This window comes from Lontra canadensis, unplaced genomic scaffold (assembly GCF_010015895.1).
Source record: "Lontra canadensis isolate GAN:19392208 unplaced genomic scaffold, GSC_riverotter_1.0 scaffold24, whole genome shotgun sequence".
NCBI classification, from domain to species: domain Eukaryota; kingdom Metazoa; phylum Chordata; class Mammalia; order Carnivora; family Mustelidae; genus Lontra; species Lontra canadensis.
Genome location: NW_022631018.1, coordinates 20040532 through 20057542, shown reverse-complemented (window position 1 = coordinate 20057542; position 17011 = coordinate 20040532). Strand labels below are relative to the sequence as shown.

Below are 17011 nucleotides of genomic sequence, written 5' to 3'. Positions count from 1 at the left end.
GACAAGATCTTTTGATCTTGAGATGAACTGTGTAACTTGTCGAAGGCAAGAGAATTGTGAAGCTGGGCACATTAGTGCTATATGTTTAAGGCGAGATCAATATTTTATCAAAATGGGCTGCATGATTTTGCCCTTATAATAGAAATTAGGGAGTTGATTCTTAAAGCATTCTATAGAATCTTATCTGATTTAGGAGGCTTTCGTCTGTTGATGGTCAACTACAAATTTAATTTCTTGCTCAAGATGGTAATATTAGTCTTGGGTGCTATATCAAGGACGATAAATTCACCCATCAGATAAGTGACAAGCATTCTATAAAAGTCTGGGATATAAAGATGGTGAAGTGTTAGCTGTCTTCCAAGACCTTACAAGCTTACATAGAAACACAAGACTAAGCAACTATTAAAAACTGAGTATATTATAGGGGCTCCTGGTTGGCTCAGTTGGTAGAACTTGTGACTTTTGATCTCGGGGTTGAGTTTAAGCCCCATGTTGGGTGCAGAGATTACTTAAAAATAAAATCTTTTAAAAAACTCGAGTGAAGTTACAGATGCAAATGAACAATGGAGCGTGTGTGTGTGTGTGTGTGTGTACACACATACACACCCATACTTTAGCAGATAGAATTGCCTAGGGTGATTAATATCAATCGTGATTTACTTTATTAGAGTTTAACAATAAATTAAAACCACAAGGGGAATCAAGCAGAGATGCCGATATACCTCTGGAAGAGAAGCCGCCATGACCATTTCGAGGTATGAAGAGGCAAGGGGAAAGTCAGCAGAACAAGGCAGAGCCACAGCTGTAGAGGAGGGGCTGTCTCACACGATGGTCGTGCATAGAGGAACGCTGCCATTGCCAAGACAGCTCAGACCCATTTCTCCTTCCACTCTCGCCAACCAAGTGAACCCCATGCAAAAACAGAAGCAAGGTGGTCAAGTCTGCCCTTGTGTTTATGTACACTTTTCCTTGGAGAGAGTATTTTAGCATTCGCAGAGCACGGGAATCCTCAGCTTCAACTACCATCTCTATGAAGAATCTGAGGAAGCACCAATGCAAGGAAAAGGGCGCTTAGGAGAACGAGGGGATTAGAGGATAAGGACAGCAGCCAATAAGAAGTGGTTAGAGTGGGGTACCTGGCTGCCTCAGTCAGTAGAGCATGCGATTCTTGATCCTGAGGTCATGAGTTCAAGCCCCACATTAGGGGTAGTGTTTATTTAATAAAATAAATTTTAAAAAGAAGTGGTCAGAGCAGTAGACATAACAATGAAGACAGGGCAGTGTAAAACAAAGAGGAATGGTTATTAACATCAAAAACTTCAGGGGTGCTTGGCTGGCTCCGGCAGAAGAGCATACGACTCTTGATCTTGGGGTTGTGAATTTGAGCCCCACACTGAGTACAGAGATTACTAAAAGAAAATATAAACTTAAAAAGTTAAAATTATTTTTTAAAAACTTCAGAGAAATTGGTGGGGGTGGAGGAAGGTGGGAATGAAGGCTAGAAAAAGCCATTAAATTTGTTGACTCATAGACCATTATTGATCTTCAAGAAGTATTTTAGTAACATTATGGATGTGGAATCCATATTGTAAGAGTTATGTTTTAGTGGAATTGCAGATTATAGATTCTACTTTCAAGAAATTTAATGGTAGGGATGCCTGGGTGGCTCAGTGGGTTGGGCCTCTGCCTTTGGCTCAGGTCATGATCCCAGGGTCCCGGGATCGAGCCCCGCATCGGGCTCTCTGCTTGGCAGGGAGCCTGCTTCTCCACTCCCTCTCTGCCGGCCTCTCTGCCTACTTGTGATCTCTGTCTGTTAAATAAATAAATGAAATCTTAAAAAAAAAAAAAAGAAAAGAAATTTAATGGTAAAGGGAAATGACACATGAAGTTGCAGTTCAAGCAGCAGTAAGATCAAGGTATGATCAGAAATAACCAAATTTAGGAATGAGGAGTGAGGAGTCAGGATGAGAGTGAGATTAAAATGCAAATCAAAAAGGAAACAAGGACGGATGATGTCCCTGCAGAGGTCTAAGGACCAGGGTCAGAAGAGCAGAGGTGAGCTTGGGGCACGACAGAGACATAATCCTTTCTTGGAGGCCAGAGGGAAGGAAGTGACTAACAATAAAGCTGTAGACTGGTTTTGAAAAGGAAAAGAGATAAATTAAGGGAAACTCACAAGATAACCTCAAAATGGCCAGTAAAACTTAAGCAAGGTCTTATATGAGGGTCAAGGAAGCAATGTTGGAGTTGGCAGTATAAAGAAAATGGAGAAGGTTTGGAACGTGGCAACATAGTGAACAAAAGGATGGCTACCAGCTGAGAAGATCCAGGCTAGAATCGTGATTTTATCTGCTCCTTTAAATCAAGGACGTGGTCTTAGATTCCTTTTTGTTTGTTTTTTTTTTAAAGATTTAATTTATTTATTTGAGCCTACACTGAGTCACCCAAGCATCCCTTAGATTCCTTTTAATTCTCCACTGTACCTTGCACAGGGCAAGCACACAATAAATTTATTTACTGGACTGTGCTTTTTAAAGCTTGCTTTTGAATGGGCAGAGAAGACAAAAGAAAGAAAATAAGGGAAGCCACAATAAAAGAAAATGTTTTAGCCTTCCCAGAGCATGGGAATCCTGGAAGCACTCTGCTTGCCTAATGACCTTCAAGTCACTTACTTTCAATATTGGTTTCATTTCCCAGGCAGCAAAAGAGGAGGAATAATCTCTGCTCCTTGATGTCTTCTAAGAATATCGTAAAGTCCTCATGAAATAATATTTATACAATCTTTTGGTCACCTTATAAACAATAAAGACATTTTCCATTTTTATAGATTTGCTTTTCTCTGAACTGTTTCCCTGTTATTATAGATTGACTCGCAAGAGTTTGGCCTATTGGCACTGATTTTCTCCTGGCATTTCAAGATAACAGGAGGGGAAAAAAGAATATGAGCAGTGGAAATTTGTGACTTATAAAAATAAAATGAAGAAACGAAAAGAAACAGAAGCAGCTTGATTACTTTAAACCTCAGTCAATATCATTGCCCTTAAATATTTAAATAAATATTTATTTTGGGATTCCGCAGTCATTTCAGCTCACCAGTGTATCTGAAGTCGCATTTGAATTTCCTAATGCATTTCTTGGAGGCACTTTATCTTTGTACCTTACTTACAAAGTGTAAACAAGCGAAATAATTTAAACAAGTGTTAACCAGCAAACAACTCTGAATCATCCATGGCTTGCCATGTCATATCCAATTTTTCCCTATGTTGTGGTAGACTGCATGTCTATTTTCTTCAAAAGATTTTATTTATTTATTTGACAAAGAGAGAGCACAAGTAGGCAGAGCAGCAGGCAGAGGGAGAGGGAGAAGCAGGCTCTCCGCTGAGCAGGAAGCCTGATGCAGGACTCAATCCCAGGACCCTGGGATAATGACATGATCCGAAGGCAGCCGCTTAACTGACTGAGCCACCCAGGCGCCCTGCATGTCTATTTTTAACATTAATAATAAATGAGTTTTCCTTCTGGCCCTGGTTATGTTGTTGTTTTGAATTTATTAAGCATCGAACTCGTTTTAAAAGGAAAATAAAATTAACCAGAAAAATCCACAGCATCTTTTCTGTGACTCTGAATTCATCTTTATCAGCTTAGAAGATATACTTTAGTATTAAGCAGGCCCAGGTCTGAAACACGGCATATGAAACGAACTATAGGATATCTGTCTGGCATCAAACTCAATGATAACTATCTGCAGGGAATAATTTTAAGAAAACTCTCTGGTAATCGCAGAACCATCCTCTCCCATCCTTTATAGAAAAAGCAATAACAAGTTTTCCAATCATTTTCTAAATAGTAAACTTAAAAAACATACCTGTGCTTAGAATTATTTTGGACAATTCCTGAGAAATTATTCTCAAAAAAAGAACTCATCTTTATGTTCTGGAGCCTGTTTACTGCAACACAGTACTTAAAAGTATACTCTTTTTTTTTTTTTTTAAGTTTTATTTAAGTCATCTCTACACCCAACATGGGGCTCGAACTTATGACCCTCAGAGTCGCACACTCTTCCAGCTGAGCCAGCCAAGCCCCCAAGAGTATACCCTTGAAGGCAAACATACGAAACATTTTAAAAGTTTGCTTTTTTTAAATGTGCACACACATCCTTTGAGTCTGCACTGGATCTCAGGATTCTGGCACTGACCACATGCTCCAGAGGTGCAACTGTGGCGTGCCTGAGTCAATGTCGGTGTCCGTGTGCACAGACACACTTCCTCATTTGCTTCCTGATTCCCCAGACCACTCTGAACTTTAAGTTACCGTATTTTTGGTTCCAGAATTTCCAATTTAAAATAGATTCTAATTCTCTTGTCAAATTGTCCAAGTTTCATCTATTTTTTTGGACATTTTATTCAGAGTCCTTGTCTGCTTATCTAATCCTGGATTACCTATGGGATGGCTTCTATTGTATTTTTTCTTGGTTTTTGGTCATAAAACTCCTAACTCTTGGCATACCTAATAGTTTCAGATATTCAATATTGATTATTGAGTATAATTGTGTATTAAAAATTAAGTGTCAATTATTAAGTGTAAGAGATACTGAATGTACATATGTGATATTATCCTTCTCCAAAGACAATTCACTCTTATCTCTGCTGATAAAGTATGCTAAATAAAAAGCCTCTGAAAAACAGTGATTTTATCATCTCAGCCTCCTACCCCAAAATAGTTTTGGAATTCAGCAAAATTTTGAGAAGAAAACTATCTGAGTCTCCCAACTCCCCACTATTCCCTTGTTGCTGAGATCCTGGCTAAGACTACAGTTTTGTCTTTCCAGTCCTGTGAGATCCCAGAGCCTAACTGGTTTGCTTGTGTTGTTCTCCAACAATGGTCCTTAGCGTAGGCAAAGCCCAGATGTCCAGTATCTTTCCTTGCACCCAGGATCCATACACACCTTCAGGGAAAGAACAGCTGGAAGAGGTCAGCCCACTTTTCTGCAGTTCTTTCTCTAAAATCTTGGCCCTTCCAGTCTTACTGCTTTGCTTAAACAGTTCTCTGATTGATTTATAGAGATGTTTCTGCTGTTTATCTGTTTTTTTTTTTTTTTATTTTTAGAGGGAACAATGGTCTGCCTCAATTTACTCCATTATACTTGAAAGTGCAACTATATCTAAATCACTCTTACAAGTACTGTAAAGAGGGGCGCCTGGGTGGCTTAGTCGTTAAGCATCTGCCTTCAACTCAGGTCATGACTGCAGGGTCCTGGGATCAAGCCTCACATCTGGCTCCCTGTTCAGCAGGAAGCCTGCTTCTCCCTCTCCACCCCCCTCTGTTTGTGTTCCCTCTCTCGCTGCATCTCTGTCAAATAAACCAATAAAATCTTAAAAAAAAAAAGTACTATAAAAAGATTAGCTCATTTGCCAGTGACTATGCAAGAACATAGAGGGTTTTCTAAAAGGAAGAGTTTCTTAGGTCCTTTCAGATACACCTCAGTCGTCAGAACTCACTACTCTTCACAGGTGCCAAGCAGGGTGACCAAGCGGAGGAGGACGCTGGTTTCTTCTTAATGACAGCACACTTATTCAGGTGCTTGAACCAACTCCCCTCCCGCCATATAGCACAGATTCAGTGGGAACATAAGAAGAATTTACTTATATTCTGTATTTGTATATGTACCTATGTTGCATCTCAACTTTTATATGTATGATAGACACGCATTCATCATTCCTCTTTTCCGTTATTAGAGTTGCGAAAATATTTTTATGTTTTTCATCTTTAAAGCAAAGAAGATTCTGCATCACGGCTCACAGTCATTTCAAAGCTGAAGGCATGATCCGTGAAAAGCTGGGTCTTAGAATCACAGTCACACATCACTGAGTTAAAGTGACATTACAAATCACAGTTCCCTGCTTTACATGCTATGGTCACAAGTATACAGGAGCAGGTATTTAGAAGGAATGGAATGATGTTGTCAAAATACCTTCAAGAGATATATTTCAAACTTTCTTCAGAGAATGAAAAGTTAAAGTAAAATAATAAATCATTCTATAACAATGTTGTTGTTTTTTTTTTTTTAAAGAATATAGTCAGGTTTCCCCTAAGGATGTAGTCAGACTTTCTGGTTTGTTCTTTACATAATTATAGACTCAAGACAGTACCAAAAGTATAGGAAAATTGTCAGGACTATGAAGAAACATTTAGAACACTCCTGGTAAGTGACAGGCATTGTGTAGAACTTTTGCCAATCTGGTGAAGTCTAGGGACTGTCCTCTTATTAGAGTAACATTTCGAAATGCATCAAAATAAAATATATAGAATTACAAAGGAAGGCAATTTATAATGTTATAAAATATTTTTAAAGATTTCTGATAAAGTATGTGCTTTATTAATTCATTAAACAACAAAATCTAGTGTCAGACCCAACATCTATCATGATTTTGAATTAGTAAGGCGCAAAAACAGTATTTTAAGATATTATTATGATGTGATACAAAAATCTTAGTGATTCCAGTTGCTAATAAAATCACAAGTACAGGGGCGCCTGGGTGGCTCAGTGGGTTAAAGCCTCTGCCTTCGCCTCGGGTCGCGATCCCAGAGTCCTGGGATCAAGTCCTGGGATCGAGCCCCGCATCGGGCTCTCTGCTCAGCAGGGAGCGTACTTCCCCCTCTCTCTCTGCCTGCTTCTCTGCCTACTGGTGATCTCCGTCTGTCAGATAAAATAAAATAAAATCTTTAAAAAAAAAAATCACAGGTACAACTACTACTACTGATGGTTATTTTGTGGAGTTGGGTCTCCATTTATAGTTGAAGGAAAGGCTAAATTTCTGTTCGAAGTTAGTGAAATTAAAGATGTGATCTTTTCCCATCCAAGTGCACACATCCTCTGAATTCTATCCACAGGTCCTCAAGGGTCCCCAGATTTGGATCTCCTGCTTTAAGTGTTCCATCGTCTTCTACACGGCATGGATGGCCCTGAGGGTTTTGGGAAGTTCTGAGCAAAGAACAACTACTTCTGCACCTATTTGTCTCAGGCATGAACGATCCTACTTGTCGGTGAGGCTGCTCTTACCAGCTAGACTACAGGTGTCCTGCTTACTACTACGCACACAGCTCTGCCTTGCAAAGGGCCCTTGTACCCAATCTGAGAATCTTGGAGTAGGACTCGACCTGAAAGGTCATCTGGTACAATAAAAATGTCTGTTCCTAAAACTAGAGTTATTATTGCCAGGCCCTCTGCCACATATGTTACTGCACCTGATTCTCGAAGCATCCCCATGAGGCAGATGTTATTCCCAGTTCACACAAACTCATCTGTTCATTCACAAAAAGCTTATCGGACACTTACTGTATAACTCTTACTAAACTAGGCGTGTGCCTTAAATATAAGCACAGTGGAATCATACGGTATTTGTCTTTTTGTGATCAGCCCAGTATCCTCAAGGACGATCCATGCTGTAGCACATGTGGAGATTTCGTTCTTTCCCGAGGCTGACCGGCATCTACTGCACGCGCCGGGCACGTTTTCTTCACGCATCCGCCCTCCAGCGGTACTTGGGCTGTTTGCCTCTTAGCTCCCGTGACTAGTACTACTATGAACATGGCAGTGCAAATACCTCTTCAAGATACTGCCTTCAATTCTTTTGGATATATATGCAGAAATGTGAGAGCTCCATCATAGGGTAATTCTATCATGAGTCTTTTGAGGAACCCCTGTACTGTTTTCCATAGTGGCTGCCACATTTCGTGTTCCCACCAACAGTGCGCAAGGGTTCTGAATTATCAACATCCTCCGAAACCCTATGAGGGACCAGCTTCCCAAGGCCTGCCACAGGGGCGCTTGCTACACAGGCACAGAAAGTGCGGTTCAGAGGTGACGGGCATCTGGAAGAGGACAAGGCTCTGCAGAGGCCAGGTCATAGGAGCAGGGAAAGTAGGCGGAGCGGGGGGATGATCAAAGCATGTGCCTAACCCTCGGCAGTAACTTGCTCAATCGTAATACTCCCTCCTAAAGGCGGAGGGTCCGAATTACTCAACTGCCTCCTTATGGAAGGCCTGGGGCGACTCACAGGGGAACCCTTCACTACAAGAAACCCAAGACTCGATCAAGAAGCAAGTCAAAATGGGGACTGAGTTAAATTGCTGATAGTCCCCATTTGGACTTGTTCCTTGGTTGGATCCTGGGCTTCTCCAATAATTAAGGCTACCAGGTGTCTCTAATTAGAGTACACTCTGGTCAGTCCCCCTCCCCACCTCCCCTTGGCAAAGCAGTCCAGATTCTTCCAGCCTGACTTCAGGGGATATTCCTCATAGGGAAGGCAGGGCCCACAATTAGGCATACGCCTTGAACCCAAAGGGCCCACACCATGACCTGACCTCTCCATACACTTGCCCTGTTCCAGCTACCTGGCTACCCTGACCTCTGCACCTGCACAGTAGGAACCCTGTCAGCCACCTTTGGGCATCTGGGGCCCTCCAGGCCTGTGGAGCAAGGGGCAATCCTCAACACCTGCATTACTTCACATGAGGAGGAAACTCATCCCCGCCCCTCCCAAAATCGCTGTGACATAGAAGCTGAAAGGAACTACAGTCAGCTACAGTCAGTCCCCAGGGGGACTGGCTATGAGACTGGGTCCCGGGTTTCTCTAAACAAAAGGTTAAGGCACAGAATTAGGTAGACTCCAGGTACCTGTAATAGCCCCTCTGTGAGCCAGCCTTGCCTGACATTCCTGGTCCAGGTCCCCAGCTCCACGACCTATGCCACCTGTGCGTGCGCAGTCCTCACTCTGTCAGCAGGTGTTTGTCTGCAGGACTCTGGAGCTCAGACTGGATGGCAAACACCTCAGAAGCTCCAAGGTGGAGGAAGGCCACAGCCTAAAAATCTTTATGAGGTAGCAGCTTTAAAGTGTTGACAGTAAGTCTCCATTTGGACTGGCTGCTTGGTGGGGTCCCAGGCTTCTCCACGATTCAAGTCTCCCAAGTTGTCTCTTATTGGGGTATCCTGGCTCTCTCTCCAGCCTTGATCTGGCAACACCATCAAGACTCCTCCAGTTCTGCCTTTTTGTGGAATATGGACATTTGTGTAGGTTAGGTCTTGGAATCAGGCAGATGACTTTGTATCCCCAAGAGCCTACTTCTGTGAACCAGCCTCAGGATGGGGGGAGCCCAGCCCCCTAAAATCACTCTGAAGCAGTCACTGGGCACAGACCTGGAGAGGGTGGCCCACAGAAAGACTCTTGGGGATTAGGCCTATGCCTAGTAGCTAGCCCTTCCTGCCCATGTTCCACAGATGCCCACATTCCCCCTTAAGCAGAATGGGAGTATATTAGACTGCCTTGTCAGATTGGGCTGGGCTGTTGTCTGGTGAATCCTCCAATAAGAAACCCAGGGGGCACGTCTGGTTACGGTTAGAGCAAGGTCTTGAAGATCAAAGCTTATGCCTAATGACAACCCTACCCAGTGAGGAATTTCCACTGTTAGAGCTCAAGGTCACTCACTGACTTGCTAGGATGGGGCCATTAAGAAGAGACACCTGGGGGGCACCTGGGTGGCTCAGTGGGTTAAAGCCTCTGCCTTTGGCTCAGGTCATGATTCCAGGGTCCTGAGATCGAGCCCCGAATCGGGCTCTCTGCTCAGCAGGGAGCTTGCTTCCTCCCTTCTCTCTCTCTGTCTGCCTCTCTGCCTACTTGTGATCTTCAAATAAATAAATAAAATCTTTAAAAAAAAAAAAAAAAAAGAAGAGACACCTGGAAGCCCTGACAACAGCCAGAGAAGCCCAGCCCGGAGCAGGCAGCAAGTCAAATGAGGACTAAATGTTGCCTATTTGCAGCTGCTACTTCAGAGTGATTTTTCCCCCCCGCCCCCTCAGGACGCAGGCTCTCTTTATTTGGGTAGCTAGGCAGTTGGTTTGGGCTTGGACCTAGCTTCCCCAGTGTGCAGAGAACTAGCTGTCCAAGGCTGGCTGAGGGGTATGTACCACACATACGGGCACAGTGCGTTTAAGGGCTGCAGAGATCTTGAGCCCCTGGGTAAGGGTCTGGAAGAGCAAGATCACAGGATCAAGCTCTTGTCGAACAAAGTGTGGGCATAACTGTGAGCCCGCCTACACAAACACTCATGTTCCTCATGAAGGCAGAGCAAGATACCGCACTACCGTGCCAGGGCGGAATGGGCAGCTGGCTCACATAGCCTCCAATAAGAGACACCTGGAAGCTCTGGTTGCAAAAGCAGCGCAGGGTGGGATCAAGACGGAAGTCTAAATGGGTACTGACTGTTGCCAATTTGCAACTGCCTCGGAGTGATTTCTGGGGGTGGGATCCCTCCAGCTGGAGGCATGCAGGTGGTTGGGGGAGGGCAGTTTCCCAGGTCAGGCTGGGCTACCCACACCTGCTCTGGGGGAGTGTACTGTGTATGCATGTGCCAAGCAGTTCAGGGTCGCCAGGTACCTGCAATGTAGCAAGGTCAAGAGGCCGACACAAGTGCAGACGTGTAAAGAACAAGGAATGGGCTTAATTTTAAGTCTTAGGCTATACAAATACACGCACTGCCCCTGAAGACAGAGCTGGAGCATACCGCATTCCTTCCTGACGGGAATGAGCGTCTGGCAGGTGACCGTCCCATAGAGACGCTGGTGAGTCCCACTTGCTAAAGAGCCAGAGCCTGATCAAGCAGCAAGTGAGAATGGGGGTGGTCAGCAATGTGCTGCCGCAGTGTGATTACTGGGGGGTACACTCACTCCTTCCTGGAGGCCATTACGCCACTCTCTGGGTCCAGTCCTAGTCTCTGTGACTCTAGGGCCTGCTGTCCAAAGTCTGCTGAATGTGTGCATACGGCACATGCATATGCGTGCTATTCCGGGAAGCCAGGGATCTAGTATGGGATAGGGGTCGGGAGATACCAGCACACAGGAGCGAACTCTTAGGGGATAGGGTTTATGCCCAACAGAAAGCCCTACAAGCCCTACAAGCCCCTGGAGGCAGACCTAAAGGTTATTCAACTGGCCTGCCACGGAGCATCCAAGCAGTCTGGCCAGGATATCCTCCAATAAAAGACACCTGGGAGCCCTGGTCACTGGAGAAACCTGGGATCCCAGTTGGGCAGCCCACCAAAATGGGGACTGTTGTCCCTTTGCAGCTGCCCCCTTAGAAGGATTTGGTGGGGCTGGGCTTCCTCCATGCAAGAGGCTATGTGGTGGCTGAGCTTGGCTCATACCTCCTAATGGTTTCTGGGGTGTGAGATCCTACCACCTTGGAGTCTGAGCACGTGGTTCTTCACTAAGATGCCCACAGTCCCATAAAGTTACAGCTGTAGCCCCTGGGATGACAAAGTGCATACTGGGCCCTCGACAGGCACCCCGCACAGGGAAAGTGCCTGCTTTCAGATGTGTGAAAACTCTGCCTAATTCCAAGCACAAGCATTCAAAAATATGAAAGGTCCCAATGAAACAGAGCTAGAAAACTCTGGACTGTCTTGCAAGGGCAGAAATGAGTAAGTCACTGTATGAGGACAGCCTCCAACAGAGACACATGAGAGCCTGACTGTTGGAGGAGCCCAGGACACAAGTAGTTGGTCCAAACGGGGACTGAAAGTTCCCAGTATCAAAAGGAGCCTCAGAAATATTTTTCAGGGTATAAACTCTTCACACCCTGAGTCCATTCAATTGCCAGAGATCATCCAGAACTTTAGGGGCCTGGGTTGTTCCCTGAAGACCAAGGCTTGCTAACCGGCTGCAGACTGCCCAGGCATAGGAGGTGGCAGCTGAGAGGAGCAAAATGACAGGACAGGCTTGGCTCAGAAAAGGGGGCTATCTGGGATCCTTGCATCTGCCTCATTCTAACCTTATGCTCATAGTTCCCTAGAAGGCAGAGTTGGAGAAAATGGCCTGCCCGCTGGGCTGGGGCTAGAGCCTGAACCCGAGGCCCCACCAAGCAGTAAGATGCCCCTGGCACTGCTGCGTGGTGAAGAAGCCAGCAACCCTATCAGGCAGCCAGTCCTGTCAGGCAGCCAGTCCCAAGTTGGACTGGGTGCCTTCAGTTTCCAGCTGCTGCCTCAGAAGACCTTTTGGGGCTGGGATCCCTTTGCCCACAAGGATCAGCAGGTAACTGCACAGGCAGGAGCTCCACAGGCCTGGAGGGGCCGCAGTGCACATGGACAAGCTGCCCAAGTCAGGGCAGTCAGAGCCGGGAGGAGGGCAAGTGTCTGGAAAAGCAGCCAGAGAATGGGCTGTCCCAGCTACAAGGCATGTGCATAAATCCCATGCGCAACCTACTCCAGCATGCACAGTCGCCCTGAAGGGAAAGCTGGAGGGTGTCGGATGCCAGGTGGCCACCTGGGGTGGTGCTCAACAGACATACCTGGAGGCCTCATTACTGGTAAGCTCACGCCCTCTGGCAGCTGGTCTGAAAGGGGACTGACTGCTGTCCAAAGAAAGCAGCGCCCTGAAAGAGGTTTGCTGGGGCTGGTGGGCTCCTATAGGACTGGAGGCTTGGCAGGTACAATGGGACCAACCAGAACTCCCCAGGCCTGGAGGGCCCCAGGTGCAGGCTACCTGGAAGCAGATTGCACCTGGGCCACCTGAGGAAGTTAGAGGAGAAGGGACCTGTATCAAGGCCAGTGTCTGGTGACACCAGGTCACTGGTGCACGCTCTTGGCGGCTGGGAGGCACGTCTCATGCTTATGTCAAGCACCAGTCTTTACAAATGCGCAGGTTCCTTTTGGGGGCAGAGATGGAGGAATCTGGACTTTATCACCAGGGCAGGGACTATGTATAAAAGTCCAAATGGGAAACAATCCAAATACCAACGACAGAATGGGGAAATGAATATGGTATAGTCACACAGTGGACACTAAACCACAGTATAAAGGAACAACGTACACACTATGGATGAAACAAAGATCATGTTAATGAAAGAGAAAAACACAAAAGGAATATATTCTGTAAGATTCCATTTACACAAAGAACAAAAATGGGCAAAACTAAGCAGTACTGACTGAAGTTAGGATGGGGTTCTCCTTGAGAGGAGGAGTTACAGGAGGCGGTAAGGGGTGGACCCTCTGGTGGGCTCCAAGTGTTCTGTGTTTTCAGAGTAAACGGATGTGTTCACTTCGGGAAAATTCATCAAGCTACACACTTATGCACACTCTTCGTTAAAAAGAAAACAATTTTTAAAGGCTCCATCCCACCTCCCACCCCAACCTTTTGTACTTCCTACCTTCAGGAGTCAAGATGCTTTTGACCTTTTGCAGGAAAGGCTGGTCCACAAAAGCTGGTGGTGGGCAACTCATTCCCAGTGTTGGGTCTTGCTGTCGACATCCAACTTGATGACACTGTAGTGGCCGAGCTGGGAAAGAGAAGCAAACAAGTCTTTGTCTAACACCATCTACGTTCCTGCACCATACGTGTTCCTGTGACCTGTGGTGGCCGCAGAGGGCTACGTCAGGATGACACAGAGGTCGTGGCTTGTCTGTAAGGGCACTGATGTCACTGTTCAGGGGAGCTGCTGTCACTCAGGGTTCTGCTGTAAGCACCCCATGTGACAGCCAGGGCTCTGACCTGATCTTTTCCTCCACATTTAAAAGCCCCTTCCATAAGCACACAGATTCATGGGCTCCACGCTAGCATCAATGCTACTTGGTTAAGAGTCCATCTAAACCAGTAATTTTCAGTCCCAGCAGAACATTAGGGTCACCTCGGAATATTCGAAATACTTCAGTATTTCAGGGTCAAAAACCCTGCTGTGGGAAGGAACAGGTGGGAGGAGAGACAGGAAGCCTCAGGTATTTTTTTTTCTTAAACTCCCGGGTAATTCTAAATATAAGAACTATTGATGTAGGCAAGGAGCTGCCTAAGCCTTTAAGGGCTGACCCAGCAAATGGCTGTAGGAGAAAATATTCTCAATTAAAGTTAGTGTACCTTTTCTAGTACTTGAACAATAGCTGGCTGTTCTGTACAGAAAAATATTTTTATGATTTGTCTCCCATACCGACCACCTGGACCTGCAGGTACCCAGGCAGACTAAGGAATGTTGTTTGTGAGACCAGTGCTGTGTGAATAACCTCGGGAGTCTAATTGTTTAAAATGTAATACCCGGCCTCTGGGTCAGAGCTGGCCCTTCTGTTCTAGATGCCGAGAGCTACAAATCTTGTCTCACATCCGCTCCTGCTCCAGGCTGGGCTGGTCCCCAGGAATGGAATCGGGGAGAGGAGGCAGACGCGCGCGGGCCAAGCTCTTTGAAAATAAAGGATCATGATAACATGGAAATGTAGCTCGTGCCAAACTGCATGTAGGTGAACAAATGTTTAACTTCAAACCCTGTCATTTGCCTATAAATGTGGCCGTTATGGGGATGGTCAGGTACAAGCCTCACCTGAAGGGTGGACGCTCCCCCCAAGCCTCTAAGTCAGGACTCCAGCCTGGCTGTTTCCCATGGGGCTTCCCCAGCTGATCAGGTTAGATGTTGTAAATACCTGACTTGACTGTCTACTATTATTTTCATCTATGTGCAGATTACTCTTCTATTCCTGTAATAAACAATAAAGTTCTCTTTCCTTTTCAAAACTGAATCACGGCTGTAGTGAATCTTTTGTGCAGAACACTGGCTCAAGAAAAAAGATCTTGCTAACTGGGTGAGAAAGAACAGATGATGTGTCAGATGCGCCCCTTGCTCTAATGGAAACAGTTTTTACAGGGGTAACCTGCAATGCTACTGACTTGCAGCGAACTTTGAGACCACGATAATGGTTATTCAGTAATTAATAAATACTGACTTAGGACTACTGCATGCCCATTGGGCATGGCACAGATCTCATTTTGGTTTCTTAGAGAGCAGAACACGGTGGCTCATCAAAGTCCAAGGACAACCACGGCTCACATCTGTAGCACTGAGCCCTCTAACAACCTTGCTTGTTAGAGACGATTGCCAGGCTCTTCAAAACTGATTGACAGGCAAGATTTCCCACGTACTAGCTATGTTGGGCCCGGGGCCCCACACGGACCCCAGCCTCAGAGAGGTAACCTGTAAAGCTCTGATAGACTTAGATATACTTCATAGACAGAAAAGTGAACATTTTTGCTACTGTGTCAGATCCAAACCTATTATTAGTAATAAGGTTATGACTGTTCTACCGATAACATAGATTTTTTTTTAAGTAGAAATTCAAATTGCATCTGGTGCTCAAATAATGCAGTACTGAAAGCCAGAAATTTTTCTCAAGTGCACAGGAATTTCTGGAGTCATGATTTTTAAATATTCCATCTGGTTACATGGGTAGACACATGCAAACATTCAATAAATTGAACAGCTTAAAATCTGTGTACTTCATGTAGCTCACCGAATACATTTTATACTTCAATATTTTAAATAAATTAGTAAAAGAAAAAAGTTAGACACCCACACATGCAATCATTTTGAGATTACAATCCGAGTCTGAGGGAAAAGTTACTGGCCATTTATTAACTTAAAAGAAGACTGGGAAGGAGAAAACTAGGGGTATATGGGGATTTGTTGGTCTGTCATCGCTGTGCTCACAGCACAAGACAGCTGTAATCGTCCACACCCCCTGCCTGTGGAAGGCACCAGCGTCCCCCTCACCTAGGAGCAGCTCCGGGTTTCTGAGCAGGGCAAGGCCGGTGATCATTGCTTTGTGGTGCTCACAGCACAGGTAAGTCTTGTCAACGGGCCGCCCTGGGGCTGCAGGGAGGTCCTCTGGAGTGTCATCAGCCCGCTGCTTCTTCCTGTCCTTCTTCCGTTTCTTCTGGGCTAAATGAGAGACAGAGATGATGAGGTCCTATGCTGAGCGCGCTAGTCCAGGAAAAGCAAGCCATACCAGCAGCACTGTGCTGTAGCGAGACAGATCCGACTCAAGAACCCAACTGCTAAATATACACAATTTTGTGACTTGGTTGACAAGTTGGTTCTCTGAAATCCGCCTGTGGTGGCCATTTTTATGCCACAGAAATTGGCAGAGAGTACACATCAGGGCTTTTTTTAACCCCCTGAAAATACAGTTGTTAAACATTTAACACATACCACGGGAGACCAAAGATCAGAAAAGGGAAAGTCGGGGCGCCTGGGTGGCTCAGTAGGTTAAGCATTGGCCTTTGGCTCAAGTCATGATCCTAGGGTCCTGAGATGGAGTCCCATATCAGTCTCCCTGGTCCTTGGGAGTCTGCTTCTCCATCTACCCACCCTCCCCCCGGCCCCGCCCCTTGCTTGTTCTCTTTCTTTCCTTACTCTTTCTCTCAAATAATTTTTTTTTTTTTTAACTAGAAGGAAAAGTGGCAAAAATATACCCAAAGCCCTGGGAAAACTGAACTGAGGAGTCCTGCCGCCTTGACATTGAGAAATAGAAGACCACTAAAGAAAAAGTTTATTCATAAACCCTTTCAGAGAAGGACTTAAGTCACTAATTACCTCCTCCATGCCAATTACTATACTAGCACTTCTAGTTATGTATTTATATTCTTTAAGATTTTACGTATTTGTCAGAGAGAGAGAGAGCGTGCACACAAGTACTGTGAGCTGCAGGAAGAGGGAGAAGCTGGTTCCCTGCTAAGCAAGGAGCTGGATGCAGGACTTGATCCCAGGACCCTGCGATCATGACCTGAGCCTAAGGCAGATGCTTAACCAAATAGGCCAGCTAAGCGTCCCTCTAGTTATTTAACTGTTATGACAACCTTACAATACCATGCTGGGCAGATGAAAAACTAAGGATCTGAAGGGTTAATGATGAGGCCCAGAAATAGGAGGAGGTGCAGCCAGGATGTGACCCTGGGACGGCCTGTTCCAACACCTACTACCTTTTACTGTACGACATTGACGGTAACACACACTCCCTGGAGGAGGAGGAAGTCACAAGCGCTAACCCAAGGGGAGAAATCCTATGAAGGCCCCACTGCTTGCCGTCTGATACATAGTAACCAGATGTTCATCTTTTACTCTATACATTGATTACTGAACTGAATACACTGAGAAATGGACTGAGCCAACCACGGGCCTTTATTCCGGTATGTCCTAAAGCCAAA

At 45.3% G+C, this 17011-nt stretch overlaps 1 protein-coding gene across 1 annotated transcript in view; it reads right to left on the bottom strand.

The window, feature by feature from the left end:
• Window positions 1-13280, bottom strand: part of VAMP4 (vesicle associated membrane protein 4) — a 42586-nt gene extending 29306 nt beyond the window's left edge. The window contains exon 1 of the mRNA XM_032862992.1: window positions 13200-13280. The gene's annotated coding sequence lies outside the window, so the exon portion shown is untranslated. The remainder of the gene's footprint in view (window positions 1-13199) is intronic.
• Window positions 13281-17011: the final 3731 nt, after the last annotated feature.